A 12,651-nucleotide genomic window follows, 5' to 3' on the forward strand; every position below is an offset into this window, starting at 1 on the left:
CAAGATTTTCTTGCTAGCAGAAGCAGCCCTGCGAGATGAAGCTATTCTGACCTCAGCAAAGATAGTTACTGCCAGGGGGTGCCGGTTTTCCTCAATGTCTCTAAATAATTAGAATCACATTCTAGCATATCCCAGGGAAGCAATTGCAAAGTCAAATATGGGAGAATAAAAATTGGAAGGTTTTGCTAATTTATGCAAGAAAAGACGGAGGGATATGTGGAGGAATGGATTCTGGAGGCACTAGCTCAGAGAGAGAAGTATATAATTTATATTGGGCTAAATTTTTTAATAGGTTCTCTTACCAGATTTGGGGTTAAATATTTTGGTTTGAGCAGCTGGCAGTGTTTCTAACTATTTACTCAATTGATTAAGATATGGCCTCAACAGTGACACGCACTAAATGAAATAGACCAGAAATTCACTGGTATAATATAGAGGAAGAAAATAAATTTAACATCTTAGAGAATTGCAATATAGGAATGGACTTAAGCATGTCCTGCTCTCCATCCCCAAAACTATTTTCCTCTTTGAAGGCCCAGTGAACACTTATGTTGTCATAGCACTGAGCTAAAAAATACGTTGGAAACATAGCTTCAGCATTTTCGAAAAGTGCTCTAGTGGCTGTCCTCTGTAGGCTATGGATGAAGGCAGGGAATGCTATCCTTGATTCCTTAATGTCAGTGGGAATGCCTAGATCCTGGAGTGGCAGAGGTCAGATAGCATAACAATGTTAAGCAGCTTTAGGGCAGGAATGTTAACTGGATTGGATCATGTTTGTTAATGGTAAAGTGATCTATATGACAGATGTATGGGGGCAACCCACTAAAGAATCGCATTTGTCTAAATAATCATAATCTTAATAAAATCTAGTCGTCATATAAAAATACCTTATTTGAACCATCATGATAGATTCCCAGAGCTGAGTGTGTTGATAACTCAATAAGAGAGCTCTTGACTGAAGAGGAGACCTCCTAAAAAAGGGTCTGTGGTCTTCATATTTAATATTGAGCATTACTATGAATGATTTTATGTTTATCCATTAAGTATATTTCTTTTTTGTATCACTTATGGTGTGTTCTGATTTTTAGGTGAAGAACTTATGCTATTCCCTTGGATACCTTTATTATTAACCCAACAGGTATGTGATTGCAGCCCCATAATTGTTAGTGCTATCCAGGAGCATAGCCCAAGAGATGTCTGGCGTCCTGGGAGGTCTGGAACAATATGGCAATGAAAGTGATGTTTGATGTAAGTAGGAGTTGACTGGGCATGTAATATGGAGAAGGACAGAGATGGCCGAAGGAAACACATATGCAAAGACTGGACTTTACCCTGTGAGGAGAACTATGAATATATGTCTTTGGGCAGTCATGTATAATGTATTTAAAGGAGTGAAATATTAACTTGGTAATAATCAAGGGAACAGGTCATTGTGCTCAACTAAGACTTAGAATCTTGACATGAGGGAATGGAGACATTCCTGGTAAGATTTTGGAGGATTTTAAGCAAGGGGATTAGATGGCAGCTAAGTGCGAGTAGAATCAGGACAGATACTCCATTTGGAGATTATGGGAATAGTTCAGATGAAAAATAATAGGGCATAAGCTTAGACAGTGGGGTGAGAGGAAAGAGCAAGAAGAAGTATTTAGGAAATTGGTTCAGTAAGTTTTGGGAACCAGCTGTCAAGTTACAAATGTCTGTTAGGTATCTTATTTGGGGCGCTAGGTAGATGGTGATACCAATTCTGCAATCAGGGAGAAATGGGAAAGGGTAGGAGTTTGAGATGGGAGATGCCTACAGGCAGATCCTATAATGGAGGTCCAAGTAGTTTGGTTTACGAACCTGGGTCAGAATAAGGAGATCTGGACTAGAAATTTAGAAATGCAACAGATGCTGTCCGTATCCTAACCATACTTCTTTGCCCCTTAACTGCATCCTGACCCATCTGTCCATTGCCAGTTAGTGCCCTCTAAGGCTGCCCTCCATGTGTTCATGGCAAGCTGGAAGTGCTGAAGATTTAATGCCTTCCCAGGAGCAGCCCTCATGCCTCGACTCTCAGGAGTTGTGAATAAATAACACAGCTTATTTGTCCCTCAACTAGAGTATTTCTATAGTGTGCTGTACACCATTTCCTGGAGTTTCCCAACAGGACTTTGTTCTTTTGCCCTTGTGGTATCTTGCTTGATAATGTTTACTTTATTAACTCCCTTTCTTTCTTGTCTTCCTTGCTCCCCCTAATGTTTCCGAATGATGTTGGCATTACCTCCAAAATAAACTGCTTGTGTTTAAATCCTTGTCTCAGGATCTGCTTCTGAGGAAGTCTTCCAAACTAAGACAAGCAGGGAAAGTTGACTAGTTGGCTGCATTTGAAAATAGCTTATTTTTACAGTTTTTAGAAAAACATGCAGTTATTAAAATATAATGCCCGGGTACCCTTCCAGGGCCCTGGAAGAGAAGCTGTGTAGGTGAGTGAGTGAGAGAGTGTGTGTGTGTGTGTGTGTGTGTGTGTGTGTGTGTTTGCAGAGCATTGACTTCATACACAATGGTGGACACTGGTTAAGTAGTTTCTGTGTGATTGTTATCTTCATCTTTGATACTAAAATTTGAAGTTTAACACAGCAGACAGTTGGCAAGGGAAAAAGGACATAAGGTAGTGCAGAGGAAGGATGAGCGAGAATCCAGGAAGAGCTGGGACTGTAAGAATGAACCGGGGCCTGTGTCAGTGTTCACTGCCTCCAACTTTGATTAAGTCGTGCCCTTTGTTTAAAATGGCCCAGAGTGGAAGGAAAGGCTCAGGGATTGAAGATGTTGAAGAAAGATCCAGGAGAAGGTAGAGCATCTGCCAGCCTGGGTGCTGCCCTCTACCAACAAGGTGAGCCAGCAGATAAATGTTAATTTGTTTGAGCTACAAATGTACCCTGACCCCACCAAGTGAAGGTTAAAAAATTATATGGCTGCTGCTTCATTTCCATCTTCTAAATCTCATGCAAATAGGTCTTTCTAATATGGCTTACCTTAACCAGAAACATACAGGGAAATTAATTCTGGGAAACATAGTTCAGCTTAGCTGTATTTTCCTTCCAGGGACAATGAACAGCCAGGTGTATTGCTCAAAGTCCTGTCCACAGGGAGGATTTCCCTTTACAATGGTAATATGCAGGTTGTGCTTTGCATCTATTAAGTAGAGCCATCTGTAGACCAAGTCTGAGGTTTTTTGTTTTGTTTTGTTTTGTTTTTCCTTAGGAACTGCTCACCAATTTTTCCATAGGAACTGCTCACCCATTAGGCCATAGGTACAGGCTGAGAGAGAGAAGGCAGTTAGTAGGTGTGGGAGGCGTGGACATCTAGGCTACTTTCTCACGCGACTGACTTTGCCTCCAAGACTTCCTTGAACCTCCTTTGTAGATACAACTCTTATTTGAAGCTGGAGTGTTGCTACTGTGCATGCCTAACTTCGTGGGCTTGGTGAGTCAGACAATATCTACTTCATGATGGGCACCTCAGGGCACATGGTTACTTGGTGGCCCATGGTCAGATGTTCTATCTCTACTGAGATCAAGTAGAAAGTCAAAAAACCAAAAGCTATTTAGGACCGTCGACCTCCAGAACTATAAGATAACAAATTTGTGTTGTTCAGAGCCACTGAGTTGGTGGCAGTATGTCACAATGACAATAGGAAACCTGATATGAAACTGGACCCAAGGGGAAATGAAGTGTCTGAGCAGAGTTCCCTCCCTCCCCGTGCATTCCTCCTCCCCTCCCTTTCTCCATCATTCTCCTCAAGACTGGCTCCAGGCAAGCTTACAAAGGATGCAAGTGGGTTGCATCATTGCAAGATTTTCCTTCTACCCCCTCTTCTGTGTCCTGCCCAATCAATTTTATTTTTTCAGCAAGCTTCCTTTTTAATTTTTTTTTCTTGTTTATGATTTGAGCTCTAGTGGAAAAATGATAAGCTGTTAATGAAGCAGTAACTTATATTTTCAAATATATTTGAAACACTTAATATTTTCATAGAGTTTTTTGCAGACTGTCTTAGACACATAAAAAATTACTGGTAGAAATGTCAGTATTGTGGCAGGCTAATCCTAGGAATTTTGGAGCCTCTCAAATTGCATTGGGTAAATGCCGGTCTATGTGCAGGGCATTTTCTGACTTCTTACTGCTTATCCCTCATGTCCATCAATGAGTGTTTCCTGTTGTTGGGTTCGGCAAATCGTAAAATCCTCAAAGATTTATGTCATTCAAATACAAACTTGTATTTGATATGATTTAGGATCGACCACCCACTGAAATAACTAAGTTCTCTTGTCTAGTTTGTTTTGCTCCGAAGGTTTGCAGATGTGAGAGTGACCCATTTCCTGCTTCTCCATCCTCTGTATGACTCAAAGCCGTGTTGCTGGTGTCCTTGGAACTGCATAGCTAAAGTAAGTCGTGTTGGAGGCTCTATAGGGACGGTGAGTCTGGGCAGGAATGGGAGAGGTACTTATGGAAGATGCACATCCATCTTTCTAGCCAAGGAATTTTAGTTAAAATAGTATACAGAAGAGATACTTTTTTGTTGTACTTTGATTTTTTTTTACACCCGTTTTATGGAGATGTAGTTGACATATACCATTTCATGAGTTTATATATATTTTTTAAGATTTTTATTTATTTGTCAAAGACAGAACACAAGCAGGGGGAGCAGCAGACAGAGGAAGAAGCACGCTCTCCGCTGAGCAGAGAGCCTGATGCGGGGCTCGATCTCAGGACCCTGGGATCACGATCTGAGCTGAAGGCAGACACTTGACCTACTGAGCCACCCAGGCACCCCATCATTTCTTGAATTTAAAGTATATACTGTGTTGATTTGATACTCTTTCATACTATAAAATGATTATCACCATAGTATTAGCTAACATCTCCATCATGTCACATAATTACCATTCTTTGTGTGGTGAGAACAAATAAAATGTAATCACTTAGGAACTTTCAGGTATATAACACAATATTATTAGCTTTAATAAATATGTGCATTAGATCCCCAGATCTTATGCATCTTATAACCATAAGTCTATAGTTAAAAGAGATAATTTTCAGTTGCCAGGGTCAAAATGCACCATCTCATGCCCTGACAGTGTTTGCATTGCTGTTCTTTGGATGAAGTCTTCTCTTAAACTGTTAAAACCAACTGTGTCTGTTTTTCTAGCTTCTAGCCTCCCATCTTGCAACCTTCTCTGTCCACAGGTCTGCCTTGTAAATCTATGCCCTGGATTTGGTTCTCTGCATCCTATGACTCTCTATATGGCAGAAGGGAGCCAGTAGGGAAATGGAAAATAGCTTTCCTCCTCTGGTCTTAGAGCAGAGAGGACTAAGCTGCTGCTCCATATCTCTCTTTTGTTAACAGGCCCTACCCTGGGGCTGGGAAGACAGTCTGTGGTAGATTGTTTGCAGAGGGGCCACTAGTATTCCCCTCTCTCCATCTTTATCCTTTGTGTGATATCACTTCCCTTAAAAAATGGACTGTATTTCCCCGGCATTTGAATCTGCCCTGGCCTGATGATTTGCCTTGACGAGTAGAATGCAGCAGAAGTGATAAAGGGCTGATTCTGAGCCTAAGCATCCACTTGTTCTTCCGGAATCCTCTTCAGCTGCCAAGTAAACAATTATGAGGCAGAGCCTGCTAGAGGATGAGAGACCACCTGGAAGAGAGATGAACCATCTGAGCTGAGGCCATGCTAGACTAGCAAGCCTCCAGCTGACCCAGCAGCTGACCATGGTTGTCTAAGTTAGCCCAGCTGAGACCTGAAGAACTGCCAAGCTGAAGTCAGCCTAATTGCCCACCTGCAGAATTTTGAGCTAAAAATGGTTGTTTCAGTCACTGGGTCTTGGAGTGGTTTGTTATGCAGCCAGAGCTTACTTATTTGTCATCAAGGTTAGAAGTATTTTCAAGTTAGGAGTTATTTCCACATCTGAATTATCACATTTTCTACATAAAAGGAGAGAAAGAGCAGAGGATGAAGCATATATGGAAGAGAAGAGATATAAAAGAAGAAATATAGAGTCAGGATGCTATTATTCTCAGCCAATTCTGGTTATAATCCAATTTCTTCTCCCACTAAATCACTTACAGTTCAGCAGGAATCTTTTGTTTTCAAGACTCAGAAACTCCCTACACTAGCTTAAGTAAAAAATTTGTCTCAGGGGAATCTCATGGGTTCCCAAGAGTCTGGGTCCCAAGACCTAGCTGGGTCTTCCTGAGTGACTAACCTGGAACTGGCATATAATGCAGAACCAAAGGAATGACATTCTCTGCTTGGTTGTCTTTCCATGCCTTTCGCTTTGGTGTAAGATCTCGTATCACTTCTGCCTGCTTGCTTCACTTTTTCTTTTCTCAGTTTTCTGAGTGCCCATAGCTTCATCATGCCTATTCCAAAATAGCCTCGGCTTCAAGTCTTCATGACCTACTAGCTCACTTTCCATAAATTTAAATTCCCAGTCAGAGAGAATCTAGTTGGTCTTCTGTGGTCCCTTAGGTATGCTTGAGTGGTCATTGGCAGGGCCAATAAAAATACCCTTGTGTTGACATTGGGCAAGCATCTTTTGTAAGAAACAGAAGATTCGATTGCTCTTCCTAATGTCTCCTGTTGGCAGGAGTCCCCACCCTGAGTTTCTGGAATTCCGTTTCTACAAGTCACTGGCAGATTTTTTACCCTTGCCTTCCAGTGGAAGAACCCCTTCTGCATCCTTCTATTGAGGAATATGAATGAGAATGATCAGCAGTTTCCTTTCCTGATAGGCTAGGGCAGGGATTAGAACACTTTTCTTAGCCCATTGCTTTCTGCTCCATATGCATTTATGGTGCTCTTGGTGTCCCAAGATTTAGTTCCAGCCTCTCCTTCATATAAAGCTAGCTTCCAGTGCTATAGTGTTGTATTCAGCATCTGGGTCTGTCTTTTTTTTTTTTAAATTCTGTTTTTGTTTTGTTTTATTTTACAACAGTCAAAATCTAAAAGGCTGCTGGTTGAGACACTCTCTGGTGGCAATTTATAGTTACATGGATTTTATGGACTCAACATTTTTTGAAAACAAATCTGAGTATTGACATATGGTTACCAGGTCTATATTTTGCCACATAAGGTCATTACAAGCTCCCATATTCAATTCAATCATCATCATTTAATGTTGGATTGAAACCTAGGAAATTGCTATTTTTGTAGGTCAAAAATAGTTAAGTATTGGCAATTTCCTGTGGTTCAGTATAGTATATTAAAGCATATTTTAACGCGAGAACTATAGAAAGGATATAATCCTATAAAAAATGATTAGCCTTTACAATGCTTTTATTTAACTTTATGAGAAATGCACTATACTTTCCTTAATTTCCTCGTTTCCTGAATAGACCATGAAAACTTCATCAAGGTATAGCACTACTTTTTGATGTTTTTTTTTTTTTAATCTTAATTTTAATTTTTAACTTTGTTGTTGTTGTTTTTAGTTTCCAGATTTTATTTAAATTCCAGTTAGTGGGTGGTGGAGTTATGGACATTGGGGAGGGTATGTGCTATGGTGAGTGCTGTGAAGTGTGTAAACCTGGTGATTCACAGGCCTGTACCCCTGGGGCTAATAATACATTATATGTTTATTAAAAATATTTTTAAAAATTATTAAAAAAAATAAGTAAATTCCAGTTAGTTAACATTGGTGTGTGTGTGTGTGTGTGTGTGTTTTAAATACTGGTCTAGTGAAACATGTCTGTGTGATCCTCCTAGGATAAATTTCACACCAAGAATGCTTTTTTCCTAGCCTCTGAGGTAGGGTTCTGGCCCTCTCTCTGGCCAAAGTAATGCTCAGAGGCCCTCTTAAGTGGTTGTTGGGTAAATTCTTTACTAGCACCCACCTTGGGTATTTGGGAGCCATGTTTGCTGCACCCAGCTCATTGTCCCATTCCCACTCATACAGTACACAGTCACATTTACAAAAGGAACCTCAGCCACCTCCCAAGGCTCCTCGGGGAAATATGCAAACCAGTTTTCCATCAATCAGGAGTTAAAGATTCTTCCCTTGGATTGTGTTTTTTTACACAACTTTTCTATCATCTTAGACAACTCCCTCATCACCCTCTATTTCCTACACAAGGGATCTTAGTCTCTCTTATAAGCAAGATCCAGACAGATTGTATAACAAACTGGCTTTAGCTATTAAAAACATCTTTTTAGCTCTTGGCACAACAAGCAAAACCACTCCTGATGAAAAGAAAGTCTCTCTCTCCCATATGGTTCTCTAAAGAAGTACAATTTTCTGAATTTACTGTACATGTGAAAACAATAAACAATTTGCATTTCTTTCTTTTTCTAGTAATTCAAACTCTAACCTGGGGGTTTTTAAAGAATAGATTTAGTAATTTCTACATTGCACCATTTTCTGAAATATTATTGATTCTCAGTGAAGTAACTAAGCCTTAGCCAAATGTTCCAGTTTATCTTTCTTTTTTTGTGAATCTGCAAATGCGTCAGAAAAACGTTTACTGTAATGTTAGAATGTGCATGTGTTGGCATTAAAAGTGTGGTTTTGTCCCTACGGGGAATCAAATAGAAGCAAAATTACAGTTAATTCCTGGTATCTGTGGTAATGGAGAACAGACTGAGTTTGTACCAAATAATATTTGAAAAATTTATTTTAGAAATTAAGTTGAACCTTGTTCTTCACTAAGCCTGCCAGAGAGCCACAAGTAGTCAAGTTGTTCTTCTCTCTGCTGCTGGCTCAGCCAGAGTCTGGGATAGAAAAATGGCCAGCAAGAAAGAAAGGTAGAATCAAAAGACTTATTCACAAATCTCATGGTCATTAGATTTTCTCAGCATGTTGACTACAGCTCTTTTGCAGGAAAAAGAAACCACTCTGTAGTAAAAGAAGAGGACAGTCTTTCTGCTCCTTTGGTAAGGCATCTTGTCTGTCTTTATGATTTAAGAGATGATCGTCCACCAGAATTCATGTTACCTCCTTTCTAAATTCAGTTTTCATTTAATAACTGGAAAAAGTAGACAGATTTCAGAGAATTCTGAAGCATCTTTAAAGTTATTCTCTCAAAAATGGAAGATTTGAAATGTACCCCCGAACAGGAAGAATATCACCACAGAACCATCTACTTCTAGCCACAGGCCTGCAAGAGAAAGGATTTATTTCATCTGGTTCAGTCTCTGACCCTTTGGGAGAGGAGATAATATACATGTTCTCTATGGCCTCTTGGCTCACACAAGGGTTTTCAATAGACCAGAGGGTCAGGGGCTTACTTATTCTGGATCTGTAATAATTCCTGAATGCAAAGACCTCACATGCTTGCAGGGACAAGAGTGCATTGCACTCGTGATGTCCAGATGTGATGCTCCAATGATGTCAGTCATTAATTTGTTCTGAAACTATTATTGTTATCTATTAAAGAAGATTTAGAAAATGACTTACAGTTTAAAAAAAAATCCTGGAGAAATTTGCAACGCTCCACCACTCACAGTGGTAATCTTGACACAACTCTGCAAATGCTTTGGAGAGATATCTTTATAAAATATATATATAAGATTATGGTAGGGATACAAGAAACCTTAACTAACTACATTAGAGAATCTCAAAATACAAAATGTAATGATGGTTTCAAATAAGGTTGGATGTCATAATTAGTCCCAGATGGTTCCTTTGTAGTCAGGAGAGTTCTCCCAAATAGCCACATATCTTTGTTTGAATGTCACAGTTGAAACGGAGTTAGTTTTCTGTGTTCTCATCCTCCCAGATTTTTCAGGACCTTACAGTGTAGACCTTGTGAGATGGCCATTGAGACGAAAAGATTGTGTCTCTGCAGCTGTAATGTTCTCTTTACAAGGCATCAGATGGTCTTACAACCAACCTCTACAACCTCAGAACCAAGGGTTTCTCTTTCCTCCCAGTTTTCCATATTTGCTTTTGGTAAGGGAAGACATTTTCTATTCTATGGTTCTTCTACACAGGTGCCCATTTCCCTGGAGGAGCAGGCCTCAGAGGCCTCATGGTATCATCCTCATTTGTTGTAGGAAACCAGACTCATCACCAAATAGGGAGCTCTGATTCTCATGGGGAATAGATCAGGGAGAGATGTCTTTAAGGAAATTCTGTTCGCCATGGAAAACCAGGGAAAATCAAACCAAAGGAAACGCAGTTGATTGCTGAAGAGGGCGTTGTCTTCAGTCCTTTCCAAGAGACATCAGTTGGTTCTTGATATCTCTAATTGAAAACTTGTCAGAATAAATAAAAAAATTTATTTCCAGTTCTGTCCTACTAATAAGTTTTGCCAATTAAATTATTTAATTGGTTGCAGTCATCAGTAGGGAAAATGTAGACACACCCAGGCTTTTCCTATAAATGATTCCCCCAAATCTGCATTTGTTTTGGGATCCAAGGTTCCTTTTAAAAATTTTCAGAATGTTTCCCTTTTAAATAGATGGATTAACACACAAAGTCTGTTTCTTTCTTACTCAGAGAAAACTAAGTTAATGATTCATTGCTTTTGGTCAGCTGGTACTTGATTTAAGCAGGATGAAGCAGGCCTTACCTCCATGTTGTGGGTGGTGGACTTCTTAGGAAAGTCTACAGAACAGTTAACAAAGAATAGAGTAAGGCATTTTGTATCTATTAGATTCATTTGTATTTAGACTCAAGGAAATGATATTTATTAGATAATATTTGGGTAAATAAACAGTTCTACTTCCTTCTCTCTAGATCTATGTGTTCATTATATGTGCTTTTTAATTTTTTGTAATATAATAAAATGCAACCTATTTTGTAATAAATGCAATGCATACGAGACCAATGAATCACACTAAAACTAAGGTTTTCCATGGACTAAGAATTACTCATTACATGTAACTATCAACTTTTCAGGAGAAAACTGGGGCTATTTCCCAGACCATGTGAAACAAAACCAGCCCTTTGTATGAGATATTTAGTGGGCCAAGCAAAATACAGTTCCTCTTTTGAAATATCTGGATAATTCCTGAAATTCTCCACTCTTCTCTTTAGTGGATATAGAACCCAAACTTACAGTTTTAAAATAGATATATCTGTTTCACTTCCTGATATAAAAACACCGTATTTCTGCTTTTAATCTCCCCGTAATTTGTGTTTTCCCCATAGGACATTTTGCTTTTATAGCTAATTTGAAACAAATTATCAATATTGAGCAGCTAGCAAAATGTTCATCAGCAAGCATTGATCGCCCAGCAAAATTGTCATCAGCTTGGCATTCTCTTATTAATGTCAAGGTGATACTGATTATGCAGTAAGAGATTATCAATTGCCCGAGTAGCAAAATAGCATCTAAATTATAACGAATATCTTCAATAGTATCAACATACTATGTATGTACTTGTGAATATTCACACGGTTTACTGACCTATTACTTTTGGTTTCAGGCTCTGTCCTCATAAGTTCATGTGGGTTAGCATGGCCCTATTATTATATATAATAATTTGTTGCTGGAGCTGATTTCCCAACTGCAGCATATTTTTTGGGTTTAGGAGCACTAAAAAGTTGGTATTAGAAGTGTGAGAAGCTAGGCAAGTCATTTAAATTAGTTTTATATTATTTAAAACTCCAGATGCTCTGAGGCAGAAAGCAAATACGAAATGTCCATTATTAATGCTATATAATATTTGTCACTCTTAAAATAGACATTTAGAATAATGATCCCTCATTCATGAATTCATTAATTTACTCATTTATTTGTTCATTTATTCAAGAAATGGATACTAAGCACTTACTATGTGCCACACTCTGGTAGATACTGAGACACACTGATGAGAAAATTTAGATACAGTCCTTGCTTAGAGTCTGATGGAATAGTAAGTAGCATTTATTGAGCATCTAATCTACAGTTACCTTGAGAATTTTGACCATCCATGAATCTGACAACCATGAAGTTACAATATGGGATCTCTACTCTTGATGGAAATCAAGATGATGAAAGTCTTCGTATTTCTCATTCACATTCTTGTATCTGGAGAGCAGAGGGCTGGGAAAGGGAACATGGCAGCAATGTGACTGGAAACATAGGTAGCTGCTGCTGTTAGGAATGGGTTTATTTTTCTTGAAGAGTAAGGGTAGCTATATGTGTGTGAGGCATACTATGAAGGGTGAGGGTTATGTTCAGATTAGGAAATACAAAGCTCAAATCTCCTTGCCTTTCAGAAAGTCAGCACCAGTTTTGGAAATTTGAACCCCAGAATAATACTTCTGAGGTCTTTTATTTGCAGGTCTTGCATTTCTTCCCTTGCCTAAAAAATGTGTTTCCTCTAGATTTCTTTATTGCAAAGAATGAGGAGTAAAAGAGATTCCTTAAGGCCAGTGAAATAAAGGAAGTCCATTTTCTGAAGGGAATTCATGTGGTAACCCATCTCTCATCTCTGGAATTTCCTGGGCTTGCCACTAAAGGAGTGCATAATAATCTTGCACATACTTGTGTTTCTAAGTACGCAATTCATTTGGATATGCTGAGTACCATCCTTGGTACGGGAGATTTGTTAGAGGACTAAAGAGAGTAGTGATAGATTATTTGAGTGGATTTTAGTACACCATTCCTTTTAGGATTTGATGAGCTCTCACCTACCTAGAAGTGAGATATGGATGTGTGAAACTGTATGGGTTTTCTGA

Source organism: Mustela nigripes, chromosome 12 (assembly GCF_022355385.1).
Source record: "Mustela nigripes isolate SB6536 chromosome 12, MUSNIG.SB6536, whole genome shotgun sequence".
In the NCBI taxonomy this organism is placed as follows: domain Eukaryota; kingdom Metazoa; phylum Chordata; class Mammalia; order Carnivora; family Mustelidae; genus Mustela; species Mustela nigripes.